Source organism: Mus musculus, chromosome 5, assembly GCF_000001635.26.
Source record: "Mus musculus strain C57BL/6J chromosome 5, GRCm38.p6 C57BL/6J".
NCBI lineage: Eukaryota > Metazoa > Chordata > Mammalia > Rodentia > Muridae > Mus > Mus musculus.
Genome location: NC_000071.6, coordinates 87,945,638 through 87,972,488, shown reverse-complemented (window position 1 = coordinate 87,972,488; position 26,851 = coordinate 87,945,638). Strand labels below are relative to the sequence as shown.

At 37.6% G+C, this 26,851-nt stretch overlaps 2 long non-coding RNA genes across 2 annotated transcripts in view; one reads left to right on the top strand and one right to left on the bottom strand.

Annotated features, from left to right (window-relative positions):
- The window catches only part of 1700066N21Rik (RIKEN cDNA 1700066N21 gene), a 70,764-nt gene that overhangs the window by 6,863 nt on the left and 37,050 nt on the right, over positions 1–26,851 (top strand). Inside the window, exon 2 of the long non-coding RNA NR_045924.1 lies at positions 17,376–17,501. This is a non-coding gene — a long non-coding RNA (RIKEN cDNA 1700066N21 gene). The remainder of the gene's footprint in view (positions 1–17,375; positions 17,502–26,851) is intronic.
- Positions 6,137–14,867, bottom strand: BC051076. The gene is made up of 2 exons (XR_140737.2): positions 14,814–14,867; positions 6,137–9,450 (listed from the first exon to the last, which is right to left on the bottom strand). It is a non-coding gene; the product is annotated as a cDNA sequence BC051076 (long non-coding RNA).

Genomic DNA, 26,851 nt, shown 5'->3' with positions numbered 1-26,851 from the left:
AAATGTTCTTCCTCCGGAATTATAAGGTCTCTGTCATTTACTGTTATTTTGGTAGATGGTACAACAGTAAATTGGGAAAGAGAATTTGTGGTGTCACTATCTGGAAACCCATCATTTTCAAGGCTACTGTATTGTAGTGTATAATACTGTAAATTATGAGAAGATGGAATATCTTCTGTTTCCTGAAAGACAGCATCTTCCTCTGCTTCAGACTCTACTTCTGTATAGAGAACTGATTTTTCTTTACTGGGCATGTCTTTGTTTATCAAACTTCTAAAATATTTTCTTGGAATAAGTGTACTTTCTTCTATAGGGGATGTAGAGTCAGTAAAGAATACATCTTCCTGTTCTGATTCCTCATTAGTAGTGGTACCAGTTCCAAGAAAACTCTGTTCCTTTGATGTGACAATGGCACTCTCATCTGCCAAGGCAGTGGGCAAAGAATTTTGTGAGTATGTAGCAGGATCAGAGGCAAACAATGCTTTAGTTCTGCCAGTGGATGGGAAAAGTTCAAGACTCTGAGTTATTTCTGAGTCGCTATCAAAGTGAGGAGTATCAGCGGGTTCAAACTCGTACTGGTAGTAGGTCACTGACACAGGAGATGAAATGCCATTTTCCCTAGAAAGAGGCATCCTTATCCTTCTCTGTCTTATTTGGGAATTAGGTGCAAACCTGGAAACAGCAGGCATATCCTGAATAATTTCAGAGGAGGGTGAAGTATTGCTCTTTGGATTGTCTACTGTCCCTTTGGCATAAGCAAAGCCAATTGAATTCTGATCAGTGAACAAGCTGTGCTGCACATCATTATCAGATAGAGGGAAGTTTCTCAAGTCAGCTTGAAGCATCACTAAGTGGTTTCTCTCTAAGGGAGATCCAGTAATCTTTGCTATCCCATCTGAAGGTGCAGGATATCTGTTTGAATCTTCTATAGGTGAATTTTCTTCTGTTTTTCTGGTGGATGAAGGATTACTTGCCGTTTGCTGGCATAAAGGTGGGTTGGCGAGAAATTGTTGATTGCTCTGACTGTATATTTCCTGACTTCCATTATACTAAAGGGAAAGAAGTGCAATTTTTTTTGTGTGTGTGTGACATTCCCCTTTTACATGCTTTACTGAAGAAAACCACATATCAATGCATAGCACCAATTCTATCAAATAAAACACTGATCTGAATGTCTTTGTCTTTATTGACTTCTTATCAATTAAGTCCAAAATATACAATATCACTATGAGGAGAAGCTGATGTCAGAATTAAGTACCCTCCATGGTAAAGTCTCAGCAGCTAATTTTTTACAATGTAACAGGGTATGAGAACCTTTAAAACTGTATATTGCCATGCATGGTCTTCTACTGTCTTTAGTTCAACTTTATGATTAAATAATTAATTGTGGCATTAGGAATTAAATCCAAGACCTCACATATGCTAGGCAAGAGAGCTACCCTTAGCCCACTTTTGATTTTAATTTTTGAGATAGAATCTCACCAAGTTGCCTAGGATGGCTTTACATTCACTCTGTGCCCAGATAGATCTTGCAATCTTCTAGCCTTAGCATCCTGAGTAGCTTTGGTTTAGGTATACCTTACCAGGCCTAGCTTATATAAGTGATTTAAAATTTTTCTAGATAAGTAATTTAAATAGACATATGTATATTTACAATATTTTATATTTACAATACTTTTCTTAAGACAACTTATCATCTACGTTCATTTTTTCCTCATCAATGTTCAGTTTAAAAAAAAAACTAATGATATATTAAATACTGAAAAAAAAACTTACTGGAAAGAAAATCACAAAATTCAAGGTGATCACAGTTAGGATCAAGATCTTCATCTTGTCTTGCTAGTAATTCCCTGCAAGGAAGGTACAGAGTTTTTCTCTGTTAGTTACCCATTGAGTTGTTACATATAAGTAGAAACTTAAAAATACCAGAAATATGTCAGGAGGTTATGGTGCACACCCTCAATGCCAACAGCAGGGAGAGGCAGGGGGATCTCTTGAGTTCAAGGCCAGCTTGGTCTACATAGTGAGTTCTAGGACAACCAAGGCAACACACCTCAAGAAAACCCAAAACCAATAACAACAATCAACAGCAAAAAACAAACAAATGACATACAACCACTACCACTAAAGCAAAAACAAACAAACAACCTCCAAAAACAAACAAAAAAAAAACTCCTTTTTTTTGAGACAGGGTTTCTCTGTATAGCCCTGGCTGTCCTGGGACTCACTTTGTAGACCAGGCTGGCCTCAAACTCAAAAATCTGCCTGCCTCTGCCTCCCAAGTGTTGGGATTAAAGGCATGTGCCACCACCACCCGGCCAGAAATAACTTACGTATATTCTACTATTGCTGATGTTTAGGTAAGACACCTGTTTAAGTAATAACACGGACGATACATAGTTGCTTTGAGTCCATTGTCCAAAATGATAACATGGAAAGAAAGTACTCTCAGTGCCTGCACAGGCCTTTAATCCCAGCACTTGGAAGGCAGAGGCAGGCAGATTTCTGAGTTCGACGCCACCCTGGTCTACAGAGTGAGTTCCAGGACAGCCAGGGCTACACAGAGAAATCCTGTCTTAATAAACAAACAAACAAACACAAACATACAAAAAAAAAAGTACTCTCAGCTAAGAGCAACACCCTTTTCATCAGTCGGAAACGTTTGTCTATTTCCGAATCTTTATAGAGAAAAGGAGCAGGGGAGTCAAGTCCAGCTGGCAAACATTCTTTCCCCAGAATCCTTCAGCAAGGACCTCACATTATCTCACCTTTGTCTTCATGTTAATTTTCTCTATTGGTTGCATTTTTATAGACTATTTAGATACAAATTAAGGAATCAATATTCCATGTTAAAGTCGATACAAAGGGTAACTGGAAAAGGTGAGGTTTGAAGAAAGAATCCATCTAAAAGTTTGATTTACTCAGTAGTTACCTTATAAGGCCTCTTTCTTGTCCTCCCAGCTGCTTTCTGGCTTTAGCTTTTCATCAACTCACGAAAATGAAATCTAGACATGGAAAGTGTGAGTCTGAGGAAGCAACAGAGGCCTCTTGATCGTTATTATTGGGCAGCCAGAGTGGGTGGGGTGGAGAGTGGGGTGGGATGTGGGAGCTGGGGTGGGTCTCATCTAAGAGATTTTTTTTGAGCTAATTCCAAGACAAAAGAAAGGAGAGGGAGTGTCTCCTGTCTTTCAGTTGCATCTTTCCAAGGCAGAATGAAGCTTGTCTCTAAATTTAAAGAGGCAGTGCTCATATTTTAAACACTATGAAGTCTTTAAAATACCATCTTCCTGGCTTCTAGTGTCACTTACCTCTTTAAAAATTGTTCCGTTCTCTGTCCTTAACAAAATTTCATACACCAAAGTGGCATTTTACGATGTTATGGTTTACTAGTTTTCATGCATTAATAGACTCTTGCCTTATAGACTGTTGTTTTGTTAAGGACAGGATTGTGATTGGCTCAATATCTGAAAAAATTATGTTTAAAATACAGGGAAATAAAAAATAAAAATGATTCTCTCCTAAAGTATGTAAATTTCATGCCAATCTCTTGGATATGTTTTATTCATTAAACTTGGCAATAGTTGCTATCCAATTTCTGAAATTGAAACTGAATTTTACATATAATGAACAAAATTACAACACTCCTATTGTGTTACTTGCTGGAGTTATTTATTGCTTTGTGCTCTAAAACCTTCATTAAAAGATGAATCTAAATACATATTCAATTTCATATATTTTTCCTCAAGGAGAGTTCAAAAGTCTGACAAGATAAACCTTTAGTCTGAACTTTGCTGGGTGGCTATATTCTTTCCATTTTAGGCACTTTTGAAATTTTTATATTTATAATTTACATTTGATTCATATATATTTTTGTATAATACATCTATGAAGTCCCATATTGATTATAATAGAAAGGTCTTTATCATTAGAAAAACAAATATATTTAACCTCCTTATCAATCTTTTGGGGAAGCTTTCTCAAGCTTTTCTATGTTCTGGCTCTCCTTAATAGTATTTTATTACACATTTGAACAAGTACCAAATCTCCACAGTTATGTTCAAGACGGGATTTTTCTTTTTAGTCAAAGTATTGACGTTCAAAGGATCTGCAAACATTATGATTAACTTTAGATCAAAAGTCATGCGTCACGAGCAGTACAATTGTAATGTTATCACTTTTGGAGCTTAAAGGAACCATTTCCATGACATCAGTATTGCTCTTCAAGGGGAATAAAATAATTGTTTGGAAATCTAGGGTGCAGTAAAATGTACTTAAGAATGGAAAGCTGATTCACCTGGAGATTGTATGTACAGGTTTTTTATTTCAAGGAAGCCGATAACCACAGATGCGGAATCCCTGGCTGGCACTAATTCATCTTTTAAGATCTAAGATAACTAAGAGTTCCGCCTATTTGTTTTAAAAGTTGAATCTGGGACAGATATTAAGAAAATCCATCTTGAAATTCTTTCTTTTTCTCCCTCCTTTTTAGTAGTCTAAGAATTCTGAGTCTATTGCCTCCCTCCATTGAGGTGAATGATTCATTTAGCTTTCTTTCCAGTTGATACTAATACGCAGTTTCCAGAATTTGCTTTGCCTAATGGTTGTGGAGGCTAAAGCAAGCACATTTTCATACACCGAAAGGATCATGCTGAAGGAGGAGATGTAAATTGGGAAACAATATGATGGTGCTTTGTAACTCAAATTGATTTCCACAGGAAGATTGTTAAAAGTTATTAACACTCTCGTCCTGTTGGCAGCACAAGTTTCCTGCCTGTCGTTGGTCAGAAAGCATAGCTTTTCCAGAGGAGATAGGTTACTCTGGACAGTTCAGAGACACGGACTCAGGCTCCTCAAAATACCATACTTCAACAATGCAGTAGGGATATTGAAAGAATGTTAGGAGGACCTTAATGGACAAGTTCAACTTCCGCTGCCACATTCATCCTGGGCCTAGAAACTCAGAGAGAGCCAGGCAATGTGAGGTAGGGAAATGAGAGGTGGGGAGCTGAGCAGACCATGGCCCATACTTTCTGTTTCTGGGAACAAGTATAAGGTTCGTATTACTAGGGTCAAGTCTTACATCTCAAACTCTGAACTTCCAGAGTTTCTGAGTTCTAGGAATACCTATTTGATGGACTGACCTCTAAATCTTTGATGTTCTGACTTTGAGCATGATGGAAGAAAAGACTGTTAACTATCTATTTTTCTTTCTTTCTTTCTATCTATCTATCTATCTATCTATCTATCTATCTAATTTCTTCTAGAAAGTTTTAAATTATATATTATATACATACTTTTATATATTATATACAAGTATATTAAATATATATATATATATATATATATATATATATATATATATATATATATAAAACACATGCACATAACTTCTTAGAGGAAGTATTTTCAAGCCTCTTGCCTCACCAAACAGTCTTCTGTAATAAAATGAGGACCAGAGAGGAAGCCCATTGGCACCATGCAGTGTTAGGGTACCTCAGTTACCTGGATATCACCTGAGCAGGTATCCTATGAAGCTGGAATGACTGTTTCTATATTTTCAGTGGGGATGGGAGAAAACTGCAGGGGAAAAGCTTCAAGAGAATTCTTACATGGTGTGGGGAGCGGGTGTGGCGGCAGTCCCAAAGGCGCCAGGGACTGCAGCTAAGTCATATGACTTGCACCTGACTTCCTCATATAAGACACAAACATCTTGAGTGCTGCGCAGGTGTACCAGGATACAGGTGAATCCAATTTGGTGGAGATTTGCCCCTGCTGCCCTGATTAGCTGAAGCCTCGTGACTGGCGAGGGGGCATGGCCTGCGGTTCGTGGATGAGAGAGAGTATAAAAGGAGTGAGAGGCCCAGGGTTCGGGGGAGATATAAAAACAAGGGAGATATAAAAACAAGGGAGATATAAACAAGGGAGATATAAAGAAAGAAGAAACAGGACTGAATAAACGTGTGCAGAAAGATCCTGTTGCAGCGTCGTTCTTCCTGGCCAGTTGAGCGCGCGCAACAACATGGTATAAGGTCCGCTGACCTTTTGACTTCCACTCCTGCATTATAGGGTGTACTTATATGTGTACATGGACATACACACACTCAGAGACACACAGAAATTTAATGTAAGAAAAAAATATGTTTTAAAATGATTTATTGAACAAAAGCTGAAGAAATAAAAGTGAATACATTTAGAAAGTGGGAGACTGAAAGTAGCATGATTTCTAGAATTATGTCATCATTCAGAGGGATGGCAGTAAGTTCTTGATCAATATTTGCAATTATTAGGTTGTGCAGCTGAATATAGAAAAAATTTTAGGACATAAAAATGATCAAATGAATTCAATGTACCATTCCATAACCATAAATGTTTCACAATTGCTCTTTTCTATTTCTTCTATTTCCAGTTCTTATCCATTTTGTTCTGTGTAGCCCCGAGAGGCCCTCCACCTTCCTGGCTGCTGTCAATTCTGTTAGAGTAGATCGTATTTTCTCACATTATAGATTTAGAATATTGCATGTCACCTTTACTTTACTATATCAGTGAATGGCCTTGTCCATTATGATTGCTGTCTTGAATACCTTGATCCATATAGCACTAATATCTACAAAACCTTAAATAAAACTCGCTACGGCATTTTTTTGAAATAGTCTATTTCTGCTACCTTAATCTTAATAGCTTTTTTATTTTTATCTTTTTAATGTTAGGGATTGGAACTAGATCCTCATGCCTACCTGGGAAATGTTCTACTACTGAGCCACATCTGTAGTTTCATCTTAGTCATTTTACAGTATAGATCTATAATGAATAGATCTTCATTATAATGTGTCTTGATTTTTCAAAATTTTCTAGATTATATTTTTTCTGCTCAGATTTTCTTTATTAATAATGACATATTATCATCAATTTTTTGTCTGTAGTTGTAGTAGCAGTAGTGTTCTGTGCTGTTAGTAGCAGAGGTAGCTTAAGCTGAGGCTGTGTTTTTCGTGACTAGAGTTTCAGTCTAGTCCATTGGAGCCATGCTTTCTGCAGCTGAACAATCATTCCTGTAATGGAGTAACTGAAATTGTGGGAAATGACAGCACACTGGCTCTGGTAGTAATTGTGACGTCTGAAACTGAAGATGTAGAGGTTGCAGGGGCAGTAGTAGCTGCTATGGGGATTGTGGTTGTTAATGAAGTAACCACAGATGTTGTGACCAGTAGCTACACAGATGTGATGGTAGCTATAGAATAGGTGCCTATTTCTAAGGTTGTAGAATCAGCTGGAGAAGTTGGGGCATCAGTGATGGAGCTGTGGTATCTCTTCAGAAATTTTATTTTCCTCTGGTTCACGGGAAGCCTCCTGCTGTGGAGTTGTAGCTCCAGAAGCCTGGGTGTAATTTTTACCCAAATTCACATGTTGAACAGTGAAGGAGGGAGCCACAGAGGTAGAAGAGGATGTATCCACAAGGACTACATTGGTTGCAACATTTGCATTTCTGGGGGAAGATATAGCCACAGTGGTAGCTGTATTTGTTCCAGAGATTGGGACGATAGCTCTCAGAAGTTTTGTGGTTATGGATCTAGCAGCTGAGGTGGTAACTATAGATGTGTAGTTTGTCTTTGAGATCATAGAATCACTTGGTAACAGCACTGAGAGGCATCATATGGCTACAGAAGTTGTGCCAGTTGTTGACTTAGTGGTTCCTACAGGCACTTGGGTTGTAGTTTCATTGCTTGTGTTATTTGCTGTTTGACTGACAGTTGTAGTTACTAATGTGGTAGTCACGTTTTTTACAGTTGTGACAGTGATAGGTGCACTACTAGTAGAACGTGATGCAGGTGTGATGTCTTGTGATGCATTCCTGGTAGAACCAACAGAAACAAAGGCAGATGTTGTGGGTATTTTTGTAGTGGCAGGAGCAAGAGATATGGCCTTGCTGGTTGATGACAATGTGATACCACTGGTGGTGGTCTCAATCCCTTGAGGAGTGAAATTTGTTTTAGATTTGTCTCCAGTAATCACAGAGGTGGTGTTTGTAGTGGTGACAGGAGGTGTGGTAGTTATGCTTGTTGAAGTTGTAGAGGCAGCTTGAGTGGTAGAACCATCCATAGCTTGGGTGGTGGTCATATCTTTGGTGTTTGCTTCAGTTTCTGAGACCTCTGAGGTAGAAGCAGATATAGTGGTAGAGACAGAGGCCGAATGAGTTGTAGACTTGGCCACTGTGCTCATGGAAGTTGTAGGACTAAAGGAAGTACCTGTATGTGTGGAATCTCCTGAAGGCTTTGTGGATGTAGTCTCTGTTGCTGAGTTAGTGGTTGATGGTACTAAGGTAGTAGTGCCAACCACCGGGGCTATGGTTGAACTCTTAGTGGGAGTGGGTCTTGCACTGGTACTAGAAATCATTGGATTGGGTGAAGACAATATCTGAGCAGGTGTTGGTTGTCCCCTCATAGATGCATTGAAGATTTCCTCTGCTAAGGAAAGTAGATTCTTTGCTTCTTCAAAGGTTTTAAGTGTGTTTTTCTCGTTGAGTTTGGGGTGTCTCGTCTTGGATTTACCTAAGCTATTATTTATGACAAATGATGTTTGCTTTTTCAGAAGTGCCAGTTTGGATGTCATCTCCCTAAGCTCTTTCTTTACAGCCCTTGAAGCGGCTTTCTGCTGTTTCCTTTGCTGTCGTCTTTCCTCTCTCTGCTCTCGTCTTTCCTCTCTCTGCTGTTTCCTTTGCTGTCGACTTTCCTCTCTCTGCTGTTTCCTTTGCTGTCGTCTTTCCTCTCTCTGCTGTTTCCTTTCCAGTCGTCTTTCCTCTCTCTGCTCTCGTCTTTCCTCTCTCTGCTGTTTCCTTTCGAGTCGACTTTCCTCTCTCTGCTGTTTCCTTTGCTGTCGTCTTTCCTTTCTGGACTTAGGGGGCTGTTTTGCTCGGGATGAGGCTTGCTTTCTCTTGGGTGATATTACAGATTTATCTTTTGTGAGCTTTTTTTCTATAGCCTTCGTAGAACGTGCCAAATTTTCCGTTCTCTTTTGTCTTTTCTTTTCTAGCTTAGATGGTTGTTTTCTGCATGGTTTAGACTGGGTCCTTTTCAAGGTTTCTGAAGATCTCTTTCTACGTTTAGGTATTTGAGTAGCTGATCTAATCCTAGGTTGTTTTACCAGTCTGTTAACAGGCCTGGACCTGTCAGATCTTCTCTTTCTACTTAATTTCCTAAATTGTGAAGATAAATGTTCAACTCCCTTTTTAATCTTTGAGCCAACATCAGAAAGTACAGTCTTTACACTCTGAGCATTGAAGGGTGATAACAATCTGTTGGTAGGTGAGGCAGAGTGTTGAGACAAGGATGAAAGATGTTTGTCAAGCTGTGTAGATAAAAATTTGCTTTGCGATGTCTTGGAAGTTAACTTTTGGATGGGTTGACTGTTGATCACCTTTTCTATTGTCTGCTGCCATGATTTCTGACTCTCACTGAGCTACAGGCAAAGAGAAGATATTATCAAATGAGATAATGGATAAATTTTGTATTTTCATTCTCCTTTCAGGAACTGAACTACTCTTTCATTTAGGAGGCAGTATAGCCTTTTTAAAAAACTATAGAATAGCCTAAAATATGCGCCATATAGAGCATCATGATAATATAGGGCCTGCCAGTCTTTATGTACACTCCTTATAAAGTTCAATTTGCAGCTACCAGTAACTCAGAAAATCTCTATGAAAACTTCCAAGCTCGACACATTCAAGTGGTTCCTAGAAATGAATGAAGTATTAAAATAATGGTCTCAGTTTGACAGTACCACATGTATCCTTCCCCATGTTGACACAGTACTAATCATAGATTTCTCTGGGATACTAGTTTTCACATGGTGAAAAAGAACTGGAAGTGGTCACCCACTTCCCCATTGTTCCTTGACTCTTTTCATAAAGCTTGCTCCAGTCTCACCTTATAGCGAATATTGGGAGAAATGGCATTGCTAGACACCTTCAGTTAGGTTGAAACAGAAGCAAGGTAGAACACATAGCAGCCAGAACTGTGAGGAGCTGGCAAAGTGCTGAGGAAATATGTATTGTTGACATGGACAAAATAATGTCAAGGACCCTGATACTTCTTATGCATGGACTTGGCAAAACCTGGTCCAGAAACTATTAACCACAGCTTGCTCCTCATGAATGTTTACAGGTTAAGATTGTTCTTCTATAGTTTCTCACAGAGTCCAACTAACCCTTCCTCTTAGTACAGTGCATAATAAACTTGCTGAGTTCCTAGGTTGTGCATTCTTTGAGAATGAGCATAGTCCACCCAACACCAGCTTTTCTATATGCTCTTTTGTTGTTGTTGTTGTTTCTGCAGTGTTTCCCATTTCTTCATTCCTACATTGTCTTAGTCAGGTTTCTAGGACCAGGACACTGTTAGCTAGTACAATGTTTTCTCTCCAGCTTAGTGTCTGAGTAGATGCCACCCAAAAGCACACACTACCTGCAATTCCTACCAAGCTAAGCTATCTGTTTTCAGAAACATGATGGAATTTTCAATGTGACTTGAGTCCATAAACATCTACTCTCTATTATCGATATTTAAATCTCCCCTCTTGCCTTCAACCTAGGCCATACAAAGAGGTTCCTGCCTTTATAAATTTTACAGAAAGGAAGAAATCTGTTTAACCAAGGAAGTTAAATGCATAAAAGCTCTTTATACCTCTACCCTAATAATACAGATGCCTGCATCCATACACTAGAAAGGAGCCTGAACACTCCTGCTTGGGAAGCAGGTAGGCTGACTCTAAATCTTCTCATTCATCTCCTTCAAATCCTACTCCCCAGTTTCACCCCCAGCTCTACAGCAGACTACCTGCTGCAGCCTCATCTTCTCTGCACTACCTTCAGCCTATCACACAGATCTTACTTTTAAAACTTCCTTCTCTCTACTCACTGCTTTATCTCAGCTTCCAAGTTCAGCAGACATTTCCTGCAGCCTCATTCTAGCCAGGGAAAGAAGTAGTCAAATGGCAGGTTTTTACCTCTAATTTTTCTCTCCTCCAAATTCACTCCCTTAATGTTATCTCTAGCTTTGTAGAAGATCATCTGCTGTGGCCTCCCCTTCCTCGATGTCCTCCTCTCTAGTGGATGACACAGATCTCCTCCAACTTTCCTCCCTACTTATCCTGTTATTCCAGACCCCATATCCAACAGATATTTCCTAGGAACCTTCAAGCTAAACCTGTCAGAGAAGCAAGTAGGTCAGTGAAGCTGGTAAGCTGAATAATAAAAAGATCTGCTGGAAGGATCTCTATTCCTGACCTTAGATTGTACTACAGAGCTATAGTAATAAAAACAGCATGTCGTTCACACAAAAACAGACATGGTGACCAATGGAATCAAATCAAAGACCCAGATATAAATCCACATACTATTGTCACTTGAGTTTTGCTAAAGAAGTCAGAAATACACACTGAAAAAAAAAGATATCATCCTTAACAAATGGTGCTGGTCTAATTGGATGGCTGTATGTACAAGAATAAATAGATCCATACTTATCACCCTTCATAAAGTTCAACTCTAAATAAATTAATGATCTCAACACAAAACCAGGTAAACTGTACCTGATAGAAAATAAAGTGAGAAATAGCCTTAAATGTGTTGGCGTAGGAAAATACTTCCTGAACAAAATGTAGTTAGCACTGGCACTGAAGATCAATGATTTGTAAATGAGACCTCATGAAACTGAAAAGCTATTTTACAGCCAAGGACACTATCATTAGGACAAAGCAGTAACATACAGAAAGGGAAAAGTTTTTGCCAACTACATATCCTATAGAGGCTAATATCCAAAAAATATAAAGAACTAAAAAACAAAAACAAAGACAAAACCTAGATATCAAGAAAATTCAATTTAAAAAAGTGGGGCACAGATCTAAACATAGAATTCTCAAAAGAGGAAACTCAAATGACTGAGAGAAACACTCAAAGAAATGTTCAGCATCCTTAGCCTTCAGAGAAATACAAATCAAATGACTTTGAGCTTTCATCTTATTCTCATAAGAGTGTCTAAGATCAATAAAACAAATGACAGTTTACACCAATGAGGATGTGGAATAAAGGGCCCACTCTTCCATTGCTGAACTGCAAACTTGCACAGCCACTATGGAAATCAATGTTCCCCAGGAGTCCCTCAGGAAGATGCAAATGGATCTACTTCAACATCAAGCTGTACCACTGCTGGGCTTATACCTAAAGGAAACTTCATCCTCCCACTGATACCATGTCCTTTGCCACTCTATTCATAATAGCCAGAATTTGAAAACAACCTAGATGTCCCTCAACAGAAGTCGAATTCTGTAAAGAACCTGTAATATATTTATTTATACATTGGGATATTACTTAGCTCTCTTTAAAAAATTAAATCATGAAATTTGAACATAAACAGATGGAGCCAGACAAAAATCATCCTGAGTGAGATACCCCAGCCCCAAGAAGACAAATATGGTAAGAGGCAACCCTGGCTGTGTTGTACTTTTCTCTCCACAAACTTGTAAAACCTCACCTACACAACACATTGAACATGGGGAAGCTCAGCTTCTGCCTACATAGAGCCTTTGCTGCTATGTTTTATCATTTTTGTTACAGAGAGGTATTCTGCATGCTAGCAAAAATAGAAATGTAAACACCAACCCAGATACAAATCTTTTGATTTACAATAGTGTCCTGCATGCAAGATATGTGAATGAAATGGTGGAATGAAGCTTGTGAGAGTAACTAACCAATAGTTAATTTGAATTAAGGCTTACTCCATGAGGTTGAGCCTGCACTCAAGGATGATTTGATGATCAAGAATCTAAGACTGGGACCAGGGAAAAACCAAAAGAATACTGTTCTTCTAAAGAACATAGCAATAAAACGACTCCTAAGGTCTTCTGCTCTGCTCATAGATCAGTGTCTTGCTCTGAGATTATAAGAGAAGCTTCCTCATGCAGCAGATGTGAACAAATACAGAGATACACCCTCATACATTATAAAGAGAGTCAGATACTTTGGAACCCTCAGCCTTAAATAAGATGTCTCTATGTAATCCCTATTCTCAGGGCTCAGGGAATCCTGCAGAAGAGGAGGTGAAAAAAGTGTAAGAGACAGAGAGGATGGAGAACACCAAGCATCTAGACAGAATAAAATTGACTTACATAGATTCACAGAGACTGATGCAGCATGTACAGGGCCTGCATGGGTCTGCATCAGGTTGGCTCCTAGAGCTGAAAGGAGAAGTTTACACCATGCCCTTACCTCTAACCTATAGGCTATCTCTAGTTTAAACTAAAACTACTTGCAAAAAAATAATTAATTTTTTCCAAGGGATCCTCATTGGGGAAACAAACTACTCCTCTTAGGGGTAGATTGCATGGTCAGGAGTAGATGGCCAATAGTGAAAGAACTCAGTGTCATATTACAGATCCTTTGCATGTATATATTATGGCTTCTAGTTTAGTGTTCTTATGAGCTTTCTGAGTGTGTGTGTGTGTGTGTGTGTGTGTGTGTGTGTGTGTGTGTTTCTGCATCTCTATTTGCTTCTTGTGTGCTTTTCCCTAGGTTCTTTTACTTCTGTTTGTTCTGTACTATTCTGATGTGTTATTATCCCTTAGATGTCTGAATTCTAACAAGAGCTAGAGGGGAGTTGACTTAGGATGAGAGCCAAGGTGAGAAGGAACTGAAGGAGAAGAAGGAAGGACAACCTTAATCAAGATATAGTATGTGAGGAAAATTATGTTCAATAAAAGAAAAACAAAACAAAACAAAACAAAACAAAACAAAACAAAAACAAGACCCAAACACCCAAGTTCTCCTTTCAGTATCAACTTTCTCTGGGGGGTATTGACTGCTGCAGAAAGAATTTTGTAATTAACTACAGTTGAGTAAAACTGACAACATGTAAAGGCTAATTATAATTCTAAAAATATTTCCAAACGGAAATGTAAGGAACAAACAAGCATTTTGCAATTAAACCAGGAGAACAGAAAGACTTCTTCCAGCCCTATGAAAGAACGGGTACGCAGAAAGGCATAAAGTTGAAAGCACAGTTTCACCTAACGCATGAAGTTCAAAATCTACTTGTACAAGTCGTGCTTCAGATGAAGTGAAAGTGTGAGCTTATATTTCTCTTAGACATCATGGTTTCTCCCTTTGTCTAGGGTCAATTGCAGACATTGGTTAAAGGGCCTATAAATTGCCTCTGTCTTAAATGGGAAAATACTGTGTAGCTTTTGATTCTAAGGATGCAAATAACAGAAGAAAACTTTCTTCACTTGGAGGTGCTGGGTGGGCCTGGGCACTAAGGAGCAGGGCCTGACCACTGAGGAGAGGGGTGTGGACATTAAGGAACCTTGGTACTTTCTTCATAAAGTTAGTTCCATATCTTCTATGTTTATTCAGAGTTTTTTTCCCTCATTCCTTATTCTCCTCACAGAATAGTAAGCTTTTCCATCCCTATTAACTCCTTTATTTTCTATCTCTCCCTTAATTTGGATCTCTTTCCAAATTCTAGTTGATCATTTATTTATTTATTTATTTATTTATTCATTCAGGAATTCTGTGACAGGGTCACACTCAATGCCTAGGCTATCCTTGAAGTTGCAATTCTTCTGGTGCCTGGAATTCACCTGCTGGAGGTGTCAAATAGACTTATTCCCATGAACATTGGAAGAAAAATCTGTTCATGTTCCTTTTTATCATGTGTTAGTCTATCCTGGCTTCAAAGGACAACATCATCATCTTGCCTTTAACCCAATCCTAATTTTACATAGCCTTTATTTTTAGGCACTTATTATGTTTTTTCAAGAGTGTAGGTACTTACCTGGAAGCAAATGGCAAAGGCCAAAATGAGTCCTTGTAGGATCAAAGCCTTCATTCTGTCTTTTTAACACCTTAATGAAAAAATCAGAAAAGTATCTGTTAGCTTCTTAACAATGCTATGATGACTAACCCAACCCCTAGTGATTTAAAACAAACAAACAAACAAATAAACAAACAAAAGAGGGACTGTTTAAGGACAAAGTATTGTTTTCTTTCTCCCTGAGTTGAATTATAGATACAGTTGTAAAATATTAAACACACATGTTTCTTTTATTGAAATAATTCTATCACAATATATTTTCACTATTTTTTTCCTTCCTCAATTCTTCCTAGGTCTCTTCACCTCTGTGTGCACATGACATGGTTTTTTCACTCTTTAAGAAACAACAACAACAACAAAAATAACCAAAATCAAATAATAAGAAATAAGACATACACACATAATCCCCAACAGAAACACACACGCACACACACACACACACACACACATACACCAATGGGGGCATAAAGAATAACAAGAAAGTACTGAAGGGAAGGAATATAATCAAAGTATACCATATCATATAAACATATATTTATGTCTGAAAATGTCATGATAAAACATAATTTTGTGCAATTAATATATATAATAAAGTAGAAATACAAACCTGATTATTCTAGTTTGAATTAAAAGTTTCTATTGTTTCCCATTGATATTTATCCTGTAGACAAAAAAAATGTTTAAAAAACTCTATAAGTGGCTTTAAAGGCATTTTTAACCCTTACCTCTTAATATTAATTTACACCTCACTGTGTATATACATGTGTATGTATGTGTGCATGTATGTGTGTGTCCATGAAGATTTTTTCTTTCTCTAACTCTTTTAGACATTTTATCAAAATCACTTCAGTAAGGATTTGTCTGCATATTAGAACAGAGTCAATCAAGTGGGCTAATTGTTTGATGACAAAGAGAATTCTTAAATGATGAATTTTTTCTAGTCTTTAACAGCAGTGCCTCTATTCCTCATTCTGGTTTTATACAGTTTATAAATTCTGAGTTTCTTTAATGGGTTTTCTTTTACTGCTATGATAGAGTTCTGGGAACTGTTTTCTATGACAATGTCCAATAGTGAACTTATGAAGACAGTTTTAAATAGCTTCTAGAAGATCATGATTAGTCTGTCAACACTTTGTGGACATTTGTTTGCATAATTTCCCCTTCAGTTAAGACTGGGTAGTATTGAACCCACTCCAAGCTTCATCCTAGTTAGAAAATAGACATTAGCCAAGGAAAGTGTGTTTGGAACTGAAGATGTCCTAGAAGAACTGGACCTGTTCATACACTTACCTTGGTGCAGTTATCGTTGGTTTACCTCGAGCTCATCCAGTTCCAACAATTGACTATCTGCAGATAAAGAACTAATGGAGTCTTGTCTCTAATAAAGCATGCCTGCATTCTCTATATCCCTCCTACTTTTCCTCTATTGGTTGTGTTACAGAGTAGAGTCTAGGAAAAATAATGTGCGTGCATATGTGTGTGTGCATAGGTTAATCCATTTAGTCTTGAACCATTTGGTAATTTACGTTTTTCTTTCAGAAATATTACAAACACTCTTATCTATATTTTTGTTGGAAGTAGTAAGAATAAACATGATCATTAACAAACATCAGAAATTAGCACAAAAACCTTTATGTTCACTGTTTAGTTTAATTTATTATTGTTCTAGACATTTTTAATTTTTAAAGATTCCAAATTTGATCAATTACATTTATGTATTTTTTTTTCAGTTTTCTGGAGTATAATATAAAGAGATCAATGTTAAAAATAACATCTTATGACTATGTAGTCTTTTCTCCATTGGCACAAATATATTTTTAAACTTTTAAAACTAAAATGTCTATTATAAAGAATTTATGTGTTACAGGCATCCCCAAATATTAAGAGTGTGTGTTAAATGATTGCTAATCAGCTTCCTTAATCCTTATTCAATTGCTGTTACCATATATATGAAAACATAGATGATTTTCATCTGTAAATAAGAAATAGCATAACAGCTTTTATAAAACAATACTATATTAATAAAAAGAACACCAGCCCCTGAATCAGAAAGCCTTGGGTTAACCCTTGTGCATATTGTTTTAACTATTCTATAACCTAAGTTCATTTTTAAATACTGTTTTTCTTTATCACCCTGGTGCTAGTTACCAAAATAAGTTATCAAAATCAAAAGAAAACATCTATGGAAATATGCTATACAATTAAATACCTTTATTATAATTGTTATTTTGAAATTAGTTTATTTGAACATTTAATTTTCCTAGTAACATTATTTATATATATATATTTAAACATGCTGTTCAATTTCATTATTATTAGATTTAGATGGAAATCTCCTACTTATTCAACAGATATTTATTAGACCCTTCATTATTTTTACATTGGGAGGCTGTGGATGGATTTGTTGAGGTGATAGAACAGTGGAGCACAAACAAGGACCTTTCCATGTTACATATCAAGTGTGTGTGTTTCCATTCAGCTATTTCTCTTGGATAAAATTTCTCCACTCTCCTGTTTTTCAAGGGCCATATGGAGGTTGGAAGGCAGAGTCTGGCTACACTTGAATCACTGTGCCTTTGCTTGATACTCAATATCATAATTAAGCGTGTATAACAGCAATAAGCTGTGTTGTCTTTACTGAGAATTGAGGTAAGAACTTGCAGGTGAGAAAACTTACATATAATTATGACTGTTCCACTGATTTCAGGCATAATAAAATTCACCTCCCTTTTTTCTTAGACCAATCAGACAATATCTTTTATAAAGCTAATGTTATTTTAGGTTTATGGTTCTCACTTTGATTGAATATTGGAATAGGAGAGAGGATGTTGGAAGCTGAGGACTTTGGTGACATAGTCCTCTTTTGAGTTTATAGTTGACAATTTCCTGAAGAAAGGCTTTATGTAAACTCCTTATCATATTACAGGTTTAATGTTTATATTAAAATTAATCATGCATTTATCAATGTGACTTCAAGAATATTTACAAGTTTTAGGAAAATAAATCTAGTTTGTTGTTAACAACAATAAAATATATCACATAATTATTAACATATTATTTACATGGAAATTACATGAAAAACACTAACTCGAATCTAAATATTAGTGAAGATTATATTATATGAAAAATGAAAGAGCTTCAAATAGAACAATAATGGGAATTATATTGTTGTACAGTTTGACATTTTATTAATTGTACTTGTATCAAATACATTAGAAAATAAAATTGAGGATATACAATCCATATCTTATAACCAGAGAAGAACATTTCAGAACAGCTTGCCCATCTGTCCTCATATACCATGTTTAGAAAAACAATCATTGAAAACAACTGAATAATAGAAAGTTTAAAGAAGAAATAAATATATGATATGTATTGTTGAAGAAAGAATAAAAATGTTTAAGGAAGTTGAACCTACTACTTTAGGTCAATTCTGAAGAGCAGATGAGCAATTCAGAAATAAAGAATTTGAGGGTTTAGACTCATTTAAAGAATAAGTGTGTTGAATAGCCAAATCCTTATATCATCACATAAACATATATTGAAATGCTAGAAAATATTTTCATTCCAATACCAAAATGGATTAAATTCCAAAATGGTAAAGCCCTTTTCATTCACTTTTATCTGAGAATCTTATCTCTTTACTCATCATTGCTCAATTTAACCACAATCATCCTTTTGGTTATAGTATTTTTGAGATTTAAAGAAGCAATTATTCCAGCAGTTTCTAATATGTCATTTGATGCAGAACTAAGAGTTGAATCAGAATTTAAATATGTAAACATCTCATTCTTGTTTGTTTCTGAAGTACTAAAAGCAGGTTGGAGAGATGGCTCAGCCATTAAAGTCTAGGCTCACAACCAAAAATATAAGAGAACTAAAGAAAAGCATTTTGGCTGTAGATATTAGAAATATTTAGATTCTTATTTATTGTTGAATTTTATCCCAAGGGTTAAAACTTTCATACAACAAAGTAACTGCGATTTATTATTTTACCATAATCTTTACATTTTCGTAGTGTGCCAATGATGAATACCTGTTAATATAAGAACTGTATCTATCTTTTTAGTGCCAGGTGACCTTTTTTTTTTTTTTTTTTTTTTTTTTTTTTGAGACAGGGTTTCTCTGTATAGCTCTGGCTGTCCTGGAACTCACTTTGTAGACTAGGCTGGCCTCGAACTCAGAAATCTGCCTGCCTCTGCCTCCCGAGTGCTGGGATTAAAGGCGTGTGCCACCACGCCTGGCGCCAGGTGACCTTTTGATACACATACATATTGTAAAATACTTAAATCAAGTTACACACACCTGCCTCTTAATTCATCGTGTTTTTTTCTCTGTAGGATTTCCAGACTGAACATGCTATGCAAACACTCTACCCTCGAGCCACACCCAGGCTTTTTTCTTGGGGGTCACTCACACTCTATTTTAGCTTCATTATGCTAGTCTGTAGCTGAATTGCTCCACAGCAGCTAACCAGACTTTTGCTTCCATTTAACTAAAAGTCCACTGTCCAGTCTTTCTCTGTCTCTCTCTTCCCATGACTCTTCCTAGACTCTAGCCATCATCCCTGCCCTGGAAGCCAAGAGCCATTCAGATGCAGCCCGGGCTAAAGTGAGAGACCTCCAATTTTTAGTTAACTCTTAAGCATATGCAACTCCAGCTACTGAGATGTCCTTTATACTGTATTTGAATAACAGTGTGTTTGGTAAGGACTAAAGTAGTTATGGATCCTTTAAACATTTTAAAATTTATTTCATACTTTTGAGAATGCAACATAATATAGCTACATTCCTCCCTTCCCTTCTCAACGATACCCCTCCCATGTACCCCTCTTTGCTCTTTTTCAAACTCCTGGTCTTTTTATTCATTAATTGTTATTGCAAGCGTGTATGTACATGTTTACACGGATATAGTCTTAAATGTGACTTGTTTAGTCTGTATAATGTTACTTGTATATGTTTCCAGGGTTGAACACTTGATATGGAATTATGAATAGGTGTGTTCTTTTCTGGGTCATCTTTGTTCCCTGTTGTTTTCCTTGTTTATTTTATGTTTGGGCAAATATGCTGGTGAGACTCTGCGTGTATCTTCTGACATTACAAGTAGACACAATTTCACAGCACATCGAGATCCTCTGGTTCTTATAGTCTCTCCACAGCTTCTTCCTCCATATTTCTTGAGGGAGTATGTTGTAGATGCACCACCAACTGCGACTGGGGTATACAACTCTGCATTTTGATTAGTTGTTGTTTCCTTTTGTGTTTGTGGTACAAAGAGAAGTTTCCTTAATGAAGAGTGAAGGCTATGATTTTCTGCTTTCCCAGTAGGTTATGAGACAAACAGCTTCCTTCATTTTCTAGTAAACTGATCTTTTATTCTTCTGAAAAAGCAATGTTAAATGAACAGTGCTGGGGAATCACCAGTCAATTCTAGAGGAGTTTTCTTTTCCAGGGAAAGTGTTTCAAATGAGTGTATTGTTTCACACCTTAATGCCTGGGATGGGTGGTAAATTCCTGAGATGCCTTCAAGGCATCTTTTCTATTGTCCCAGTACCTAGGTACTTGGTTATTTATTTACTTATCTATTTATATCCCAAATGCTGCCCCACTTCCCTTAGCAGAGTTCCTCCCCCATCCCCTTTGCCTCTGAGAGGGCAGCCCAACCCATATCCCCTAGCCCTGGTGCATCAAGTTTCTGCAGGATTAAGGCATCCTCTCCCATTGAGGACAGAGGTGTCAGCCCTCTCCTACATATGCATCAGGGGGCTCTGAGCAGCCTCTGTATGCTCTTTGGTTGTTGGTTCAGTCTCTAGGAGCTCCCAGGGCTAGTTACCCATTCCTTCACTCTCTGCTCCATCTTTGCCCCTGCATTTCTTTTAGATAGGACCAATTTTGAGTCAAAATATTGTAGGTGTATTAGTGTCCCCATCCCTCCAATGAGGGTCCTGTCTGGCTATTGGAGGTTTTCTCTTCAGGTTCCATATTTTAACTGTGGGGCATTTCTGCTAAGGTCACCTGCATTGACTCCTGGGAATTTCCCTCATCCGGGGTTTCTGGGACTTCTTAGAGAAACCCCCGTCCCTGATACCTGGAAGCTGCATGTTTGCATGCATTCTCCTGTGACTCATCCTGTTCATCTCTGTGCCTGATGGTGGCCCCTTATTTCACCATCCCTCTCTTTACCCACTGAGGTCCCTCCTTCCCTTTGTCTCCCATGACTGTTTTGTTCTCCCTTCTAAGTGGGATTCAAGCATTCTCATTTGGGCCTTCCTTCTTCTTTAACTTCTTTGAGCCTATGAGGTAAATCATGGTTAATCTGAAATTTTGGCTAATATTCATGTATCAGTAAGTAACATACCGTGCATGTCCTTTAGGGACTGGGTTACATCACTCAGGGTGATATTTTGTAGTTCCATCCATTTGACTGAAAAATTCATGATGTCCTTGTTTTAATAGCTGAATAGTATTCTATTGTATAAGTATGCCACATTTTCTGTATCCATTCCTTGGTTAAGGGACATCTGGGTAGCTTCCAGTTTCTGGTTATTACTAATAAAGCTGCTGTGAACAAAGTGGAGCACATGTCCTTGGGGTACTATGTAGCATCTTTGGGTTTATTCCCAGGAGCAGTATAGCTGAGTCCTCAGGTAGTACTATTTCCAATTTTCTGAAAACCACCAGATTGATTTCTAGAGTGGGTTTTATAATTTTGTAATCTAGGAGTGTTGCTCTTCCACCACATCTTCACCAGCATGTGTCGTCACTTGAGTTTTTTGATATTAGCCATTCTGATTGGTGTGAGGTGGAATCTCAATTTTGATTTGCATTTATTTCCCTGATAACTAAGGATGTTGAACATTTAAGTGCTGTTTAGTCCTGTACTCCATTTTTAAATTAGGTTACTTGTTTTTTTTTTTGGAATCTAACTTCTTGAGTTCTTTATGTATTTTAGATATTAGCCCTCTGTCAGAGTAGGGTTAGTGAAGATCTTTTTCCAATCTGTAAACTGCTGTTTTGTCCTATTGAGAGTGTCCTTTGCCTTTCAGAAACTTTTTAGTTTCATAAGGTCCCATTTATTAATTCTTGACCTTAGTGCCTGAGCCATTGATATTGTGTTCAGGAATTTTTTTCCTGAACTTGGCTACTTTTTAATGCTACAAATCTTTCTAACAATTGTGCTTTCTTTGCCCATAACTTTAAATGCCCTTCCTCTATTCCAAACAAACAGCATTTTAAAACTCTTCTCTCTGCTCTTTGCTTGTGATTCTCACAGTAAACCAGCCAGTGACAACCCAGCCACAGATTCAATGCTATTCTGCCTTGAGATTTCTTTCACAAAATTAATTTGTTGCTTTTAAAGTAGGCTTCCAGAAATCCTCCTCCAGATTCTCAACACTGGTGACAAGAAGTAGACATACTATTATTACAATGTGCCAGGCATGGGGTCAAGTCCAGTCCCTAGTGTGAGCCCTCTTCTTTTTTTTATTTTATTTTATTTTATTTTATTTTATTTTTATTAGGTATTTTCCTCGTTTACATTTTCAATGCTATCCCAAAAGTCCGCCATACCCACCCCCCCAACCCACTACCCACCCACTCCCCCGTTTTGACCCTGGGGTTCCCCTGTACTGGGGCATATACAGTTTGCAAGTCCAATGGGCCTCTCTTTGCAGTGATGGCCGACTAGGTCATCTTTTGATACATATGCAGCTAGAGTCAAGAGCTCCGAGGTATTGGTTAGTTCATAATGTTGTTCCACCTATAGGGTTGCAGTTCCCTTTAGCTCCTTGAGTAATTTCTCTAGCTCCTCCATTGGGGGCTGTGTGATCCATCCAATAGCTGACTGTGATCATCCACTTCTGTGTTTGCTAGGCCCCGGCATAGTCTCACAAGAGACAGCTATATCTGGGTCCTTTCAGCAAAATCTTGCTAGTATATGCAATGGTGTCAGTGTTTGGGAGCTGATTATGGGATGGATCCCTGCATATGGCAATCACTAGATGGTCCATCCTTTTGTCACAGCTCCAAATTTTGTCTCTGTAACTCCTTCAATGGGTGTTTTGTTCCCATTTCTAAGAAGGGGCAAAGTGTCCACACTTTGGTCTTCGTTCTTCTTGAATTTCATGTGTTTAGCAAATTGTATCTTAAATCTTGTGTATCCTAAGTTTCTGGGCTAATATCCACTTATCAGTGAGTACATATTGTGTGAGTTCCTTTGTGTTTGGGTTACCTCACTCAGGATGATGCCCTCCAGGTCCATCCATTTGGCTAGGAATTTCATAAATTCATTTTTTTAATAGCTGAGTAGTATTCCATTGTGTAAATGTACCACATTTTCTGTATCCATTCCTCTGTTGAGGGGCATCTGGATTCTTTCCAGCATCTGGCTATTATAAATAAGGCTGCTATGAACATAGTGAAGCATGTGTCCTTACTGGTTGGGACATCTTCTGGATATATGCCCAGGAGAGGTATTGCGGGATCCTCCGGTAGTACTATGTCCAATTTTCTGAGGAACCGCCAGACTGATTTCCAGAGTGGTTGTACAAGCTTGCAATCCCACCAACAATGGAGGAGTGTTCCTCTTTCTCCACATCCTCGCCAGCATCTGCTGTCACCTGAATTTTTGATCTTAGACATTCTGACTGGAGTGAAGTGGAATCTCAGGGTTGTTTTGATTTGCATTTCCCTGATGATTAAGGATGTTGAACATTTTTTCAGGTGCTTCTCAGCCATTCGGTATTCCTCAGGTGAGAATTCTTTGTTCAGCTCTGAGCCCCAGTTTTTAATGGGGTTATTTGATTTTCTGGAGTCCACCTTCTTGAGTTCTTTATATATATTGGATATTAGTCCCCTATCCTATTTGGGATAGGTAAATATCCTTTCCCAATCTGTTGGTTGCCTTTTTGTCTTATTGACGGTGTCTTTTGCCTTGCAGAAGCTTTGCAATTTTATGAGGTCCCATTTATTAATTCTCGATCTTACAGCACAAGCCATTGCTGTTCTGTTCAGGAATTTTTCCCCTGTGCCCATATCTTCAAGGCTTTTCCCTACTTTCTCCTTTATAAGTTTCAGTGTCTCTGGTTTTATGTGGAGTTCCTTAATCCACTTAGATTTGACCTTAGTACAAGGAGATAGGAATGGATCAATTTGCATTTTTTTACATGATAACCACCAGTTGTGCCAGCACCATTTGTTGAAAATGCTGTCTTTTTTCCACTGGATGGTTTTAGCTCCCTTGTCAAAGATCAAGTGACCATAGGTGTGTGGGTTCATCTCTGGGTCTTCAATTCTGTTCCATTGGTCTACTTGTCTGTCATTATACCAATACCATGCAGTTTTTATCACAATTGCTCTGTAGTACAGCTTTAGGTCAGGCATGGTGATTCCACCAGAGGTTCTTTTATCCTTGAGAAGAGTTTTTGCTATCCTAGGTTTTTTGTTATTCCAGATGAATTTGCAAATTGCTCCTTCTAATTCGTTGAAGAATTGTGTTGGAATTTTGATGGGGATTGCATTGAATCTGTAGATTGCTTTTGGCAAGATAGCCATTTTTACAATGTTGATCCTGCCAATCCATGAGCATGGGAGATCTTTCCATCTTCTGAGATCTTCTTTAATTTCTTTCTTCAGAGACTTAAAGGTATTATCATACAGATCTTTCACTTCCTTAGTTAGAGTCACGCCAAGATATTTTATATTATTTGTGACTATTGAGAAGGGTGTTGTTTCCCTAATTTCTTTCTCAGCCTGTTTATCCTTTGTGTACAGAAAGGCCATTGACTCGTTTGAGTTAATTTTATATCCAGCTACTTCATTGAAGCTGTTTATGAGGCTTAGGAGTTCTCTGGTGGAATTTTTAGGGTCACTTATATATACTATCATATCATCTGCAAAAAGTGATATTTTGACTTCTTCCTTTCCAATTTGTATCCCCTTGATCTCCTTTTGCTGTCTAATTGTGAGCCCTCTTCTTATCTGAAACCTCAGGATCTGGCCTTCATCATCTCTATTTCGATTGACCTTGAAATCTGAAATCTCCAAGTCACTATGAACCTCTGCTTCCACTATTCTAGGGTTTTCCTAACCTACTTCTCCACAGCTTCAACAAAATTTGAAAATGTGTTTTTCCTACAAATCAGATGTTAGTCCTTCATGGAATGTAATGGAGTAGCTTATGCTATGTAGCTAGGAAGCAGGGATAGAGGATAAAACTAAGGGAAAAAAAATAACACCCAAGGTCTTAAATCCAAGTGATTTCCTTTCTATAATTAGGCCCTACCTTGCCTACCACTAGCACTTCCCAACAGTGCTGTTGTATTACATAAACCCATCAAGGAACTAGCCCATTCACTTCGTCAGAGTCTTGATGAGGAAATCGTTGACAAAGACAGATACTCAGAGGTATACTTCTCTAAGACAGGTGATACTTACCCTGACCAACTTGATAAGAAAGAAAAGCCATTGTATTCAGTAATAAACAGAATACCAGACCTCAAAATATTTGCCATTTACAATAACAAATTTATATTAAATTTGTTCAAGATATATGTTGGCAGGGACAGTTTGAGTGGTGATGTCATCTGTGGCCAACTGGGTGGTAATGTCTACTGTGATTGTATCAGTTTCTAAGTCCTCTCTGTGTTAAAATAAAACACAGCGGTAGAAATAGGGCATGTAGAGCTAGCCTTGCATTTGACCAAGTTGTGGACTGAAGCAGTAGTTTCTTGGCGCATTGATTCTACTACAGGTACTGCTGAGGCTGCTGTGGATGTGGAGTGGTTCCAGGAGAAACAGGCTCTGAGGACACACACACACACACACACACACACACACACATATACAGACATATATGCATATATACATACATCTCTATGTGTATATATACATACATCTATATGCATATATAATGTGTATATATAAATGTATATATATATATATATATATATATATATATATATATATGTTTTACTGCCGAGTCAGAGACTATGTTGCTAGGACTGTGCTGGTAGTTATTGGTAGTTATTGGTGATAACATTATTGGTGTTTCTGATGCCTTGGGTGTAGCATTGGAAGTCTGAGGTGCAGTAGCTATTGAATTAGTTGTGGCAAAATTCAGGGGACTTACTTTGGACACAACACTGCTAATAATACTTAAAAGAACCAGAGATGGTGGTGCTTACCGAGGGTTTCTGTCATTGACTAAACACCTGTGGTCCTTGTCAGAAGTTTTCTGTTAGTGTGATTTGTAGAACCCTGAATATTTCAGAGCCTCTCATTGGTCAATAGGAATGGGTAAGTTTGGTGCAAATGATACAGTAGCCTTTCTTTGGCCTGGATTGTAGACATTAACTGTTGGGTAGTTGAAGACGCTAATTTCACCTCTCAACAATAATTTGCAGGTGACTAATTATCTTTTAAGTTATAGTGAAGTATGACATGAATCTGGCAGATACAGGCTTTGGTGTTGGATACTCACAAGTGAGCAGAGAGCCCATTGTTGATATGGAGCAAATTAAACTTGCCTTTGAGCTGGGGGGATGGAGAAAATTTTTGATGCAGATAAAGTTTAGGCGTTACTAAATGATGATTGCTTTCTTCTGCTGTCTGATACAGTTTGATATGATCACTGCCTCTCTCTAAATTCTAAAGCAGTGGTTCTCAATATTCCCAATGTTGCAACTCTTTAATACAGTCCTTCATGTTGTGGTGACTCCCAAACATAAAATTATTTTTGTTGTCATTTCACAACTATAACTTTGCAACTGTTATGAATTGTAGCATAAAGATCTGTGTTTTCCAATAGTCTTAGGTGACCCTTATGACTGGGTTGTTTGATCCCCCCCAAAAGCTTTACCCAATAAAGCTCTTGCGCAGTCATCATGTCATATATATTTATCATTAATGTAAATTGATATCTATTATTTGGCTATTGCCATTTTTGGATAAATAAGATTTTAAGAATTAATTAAGTTATTAAGCAATTAAGCAAATTTTAAG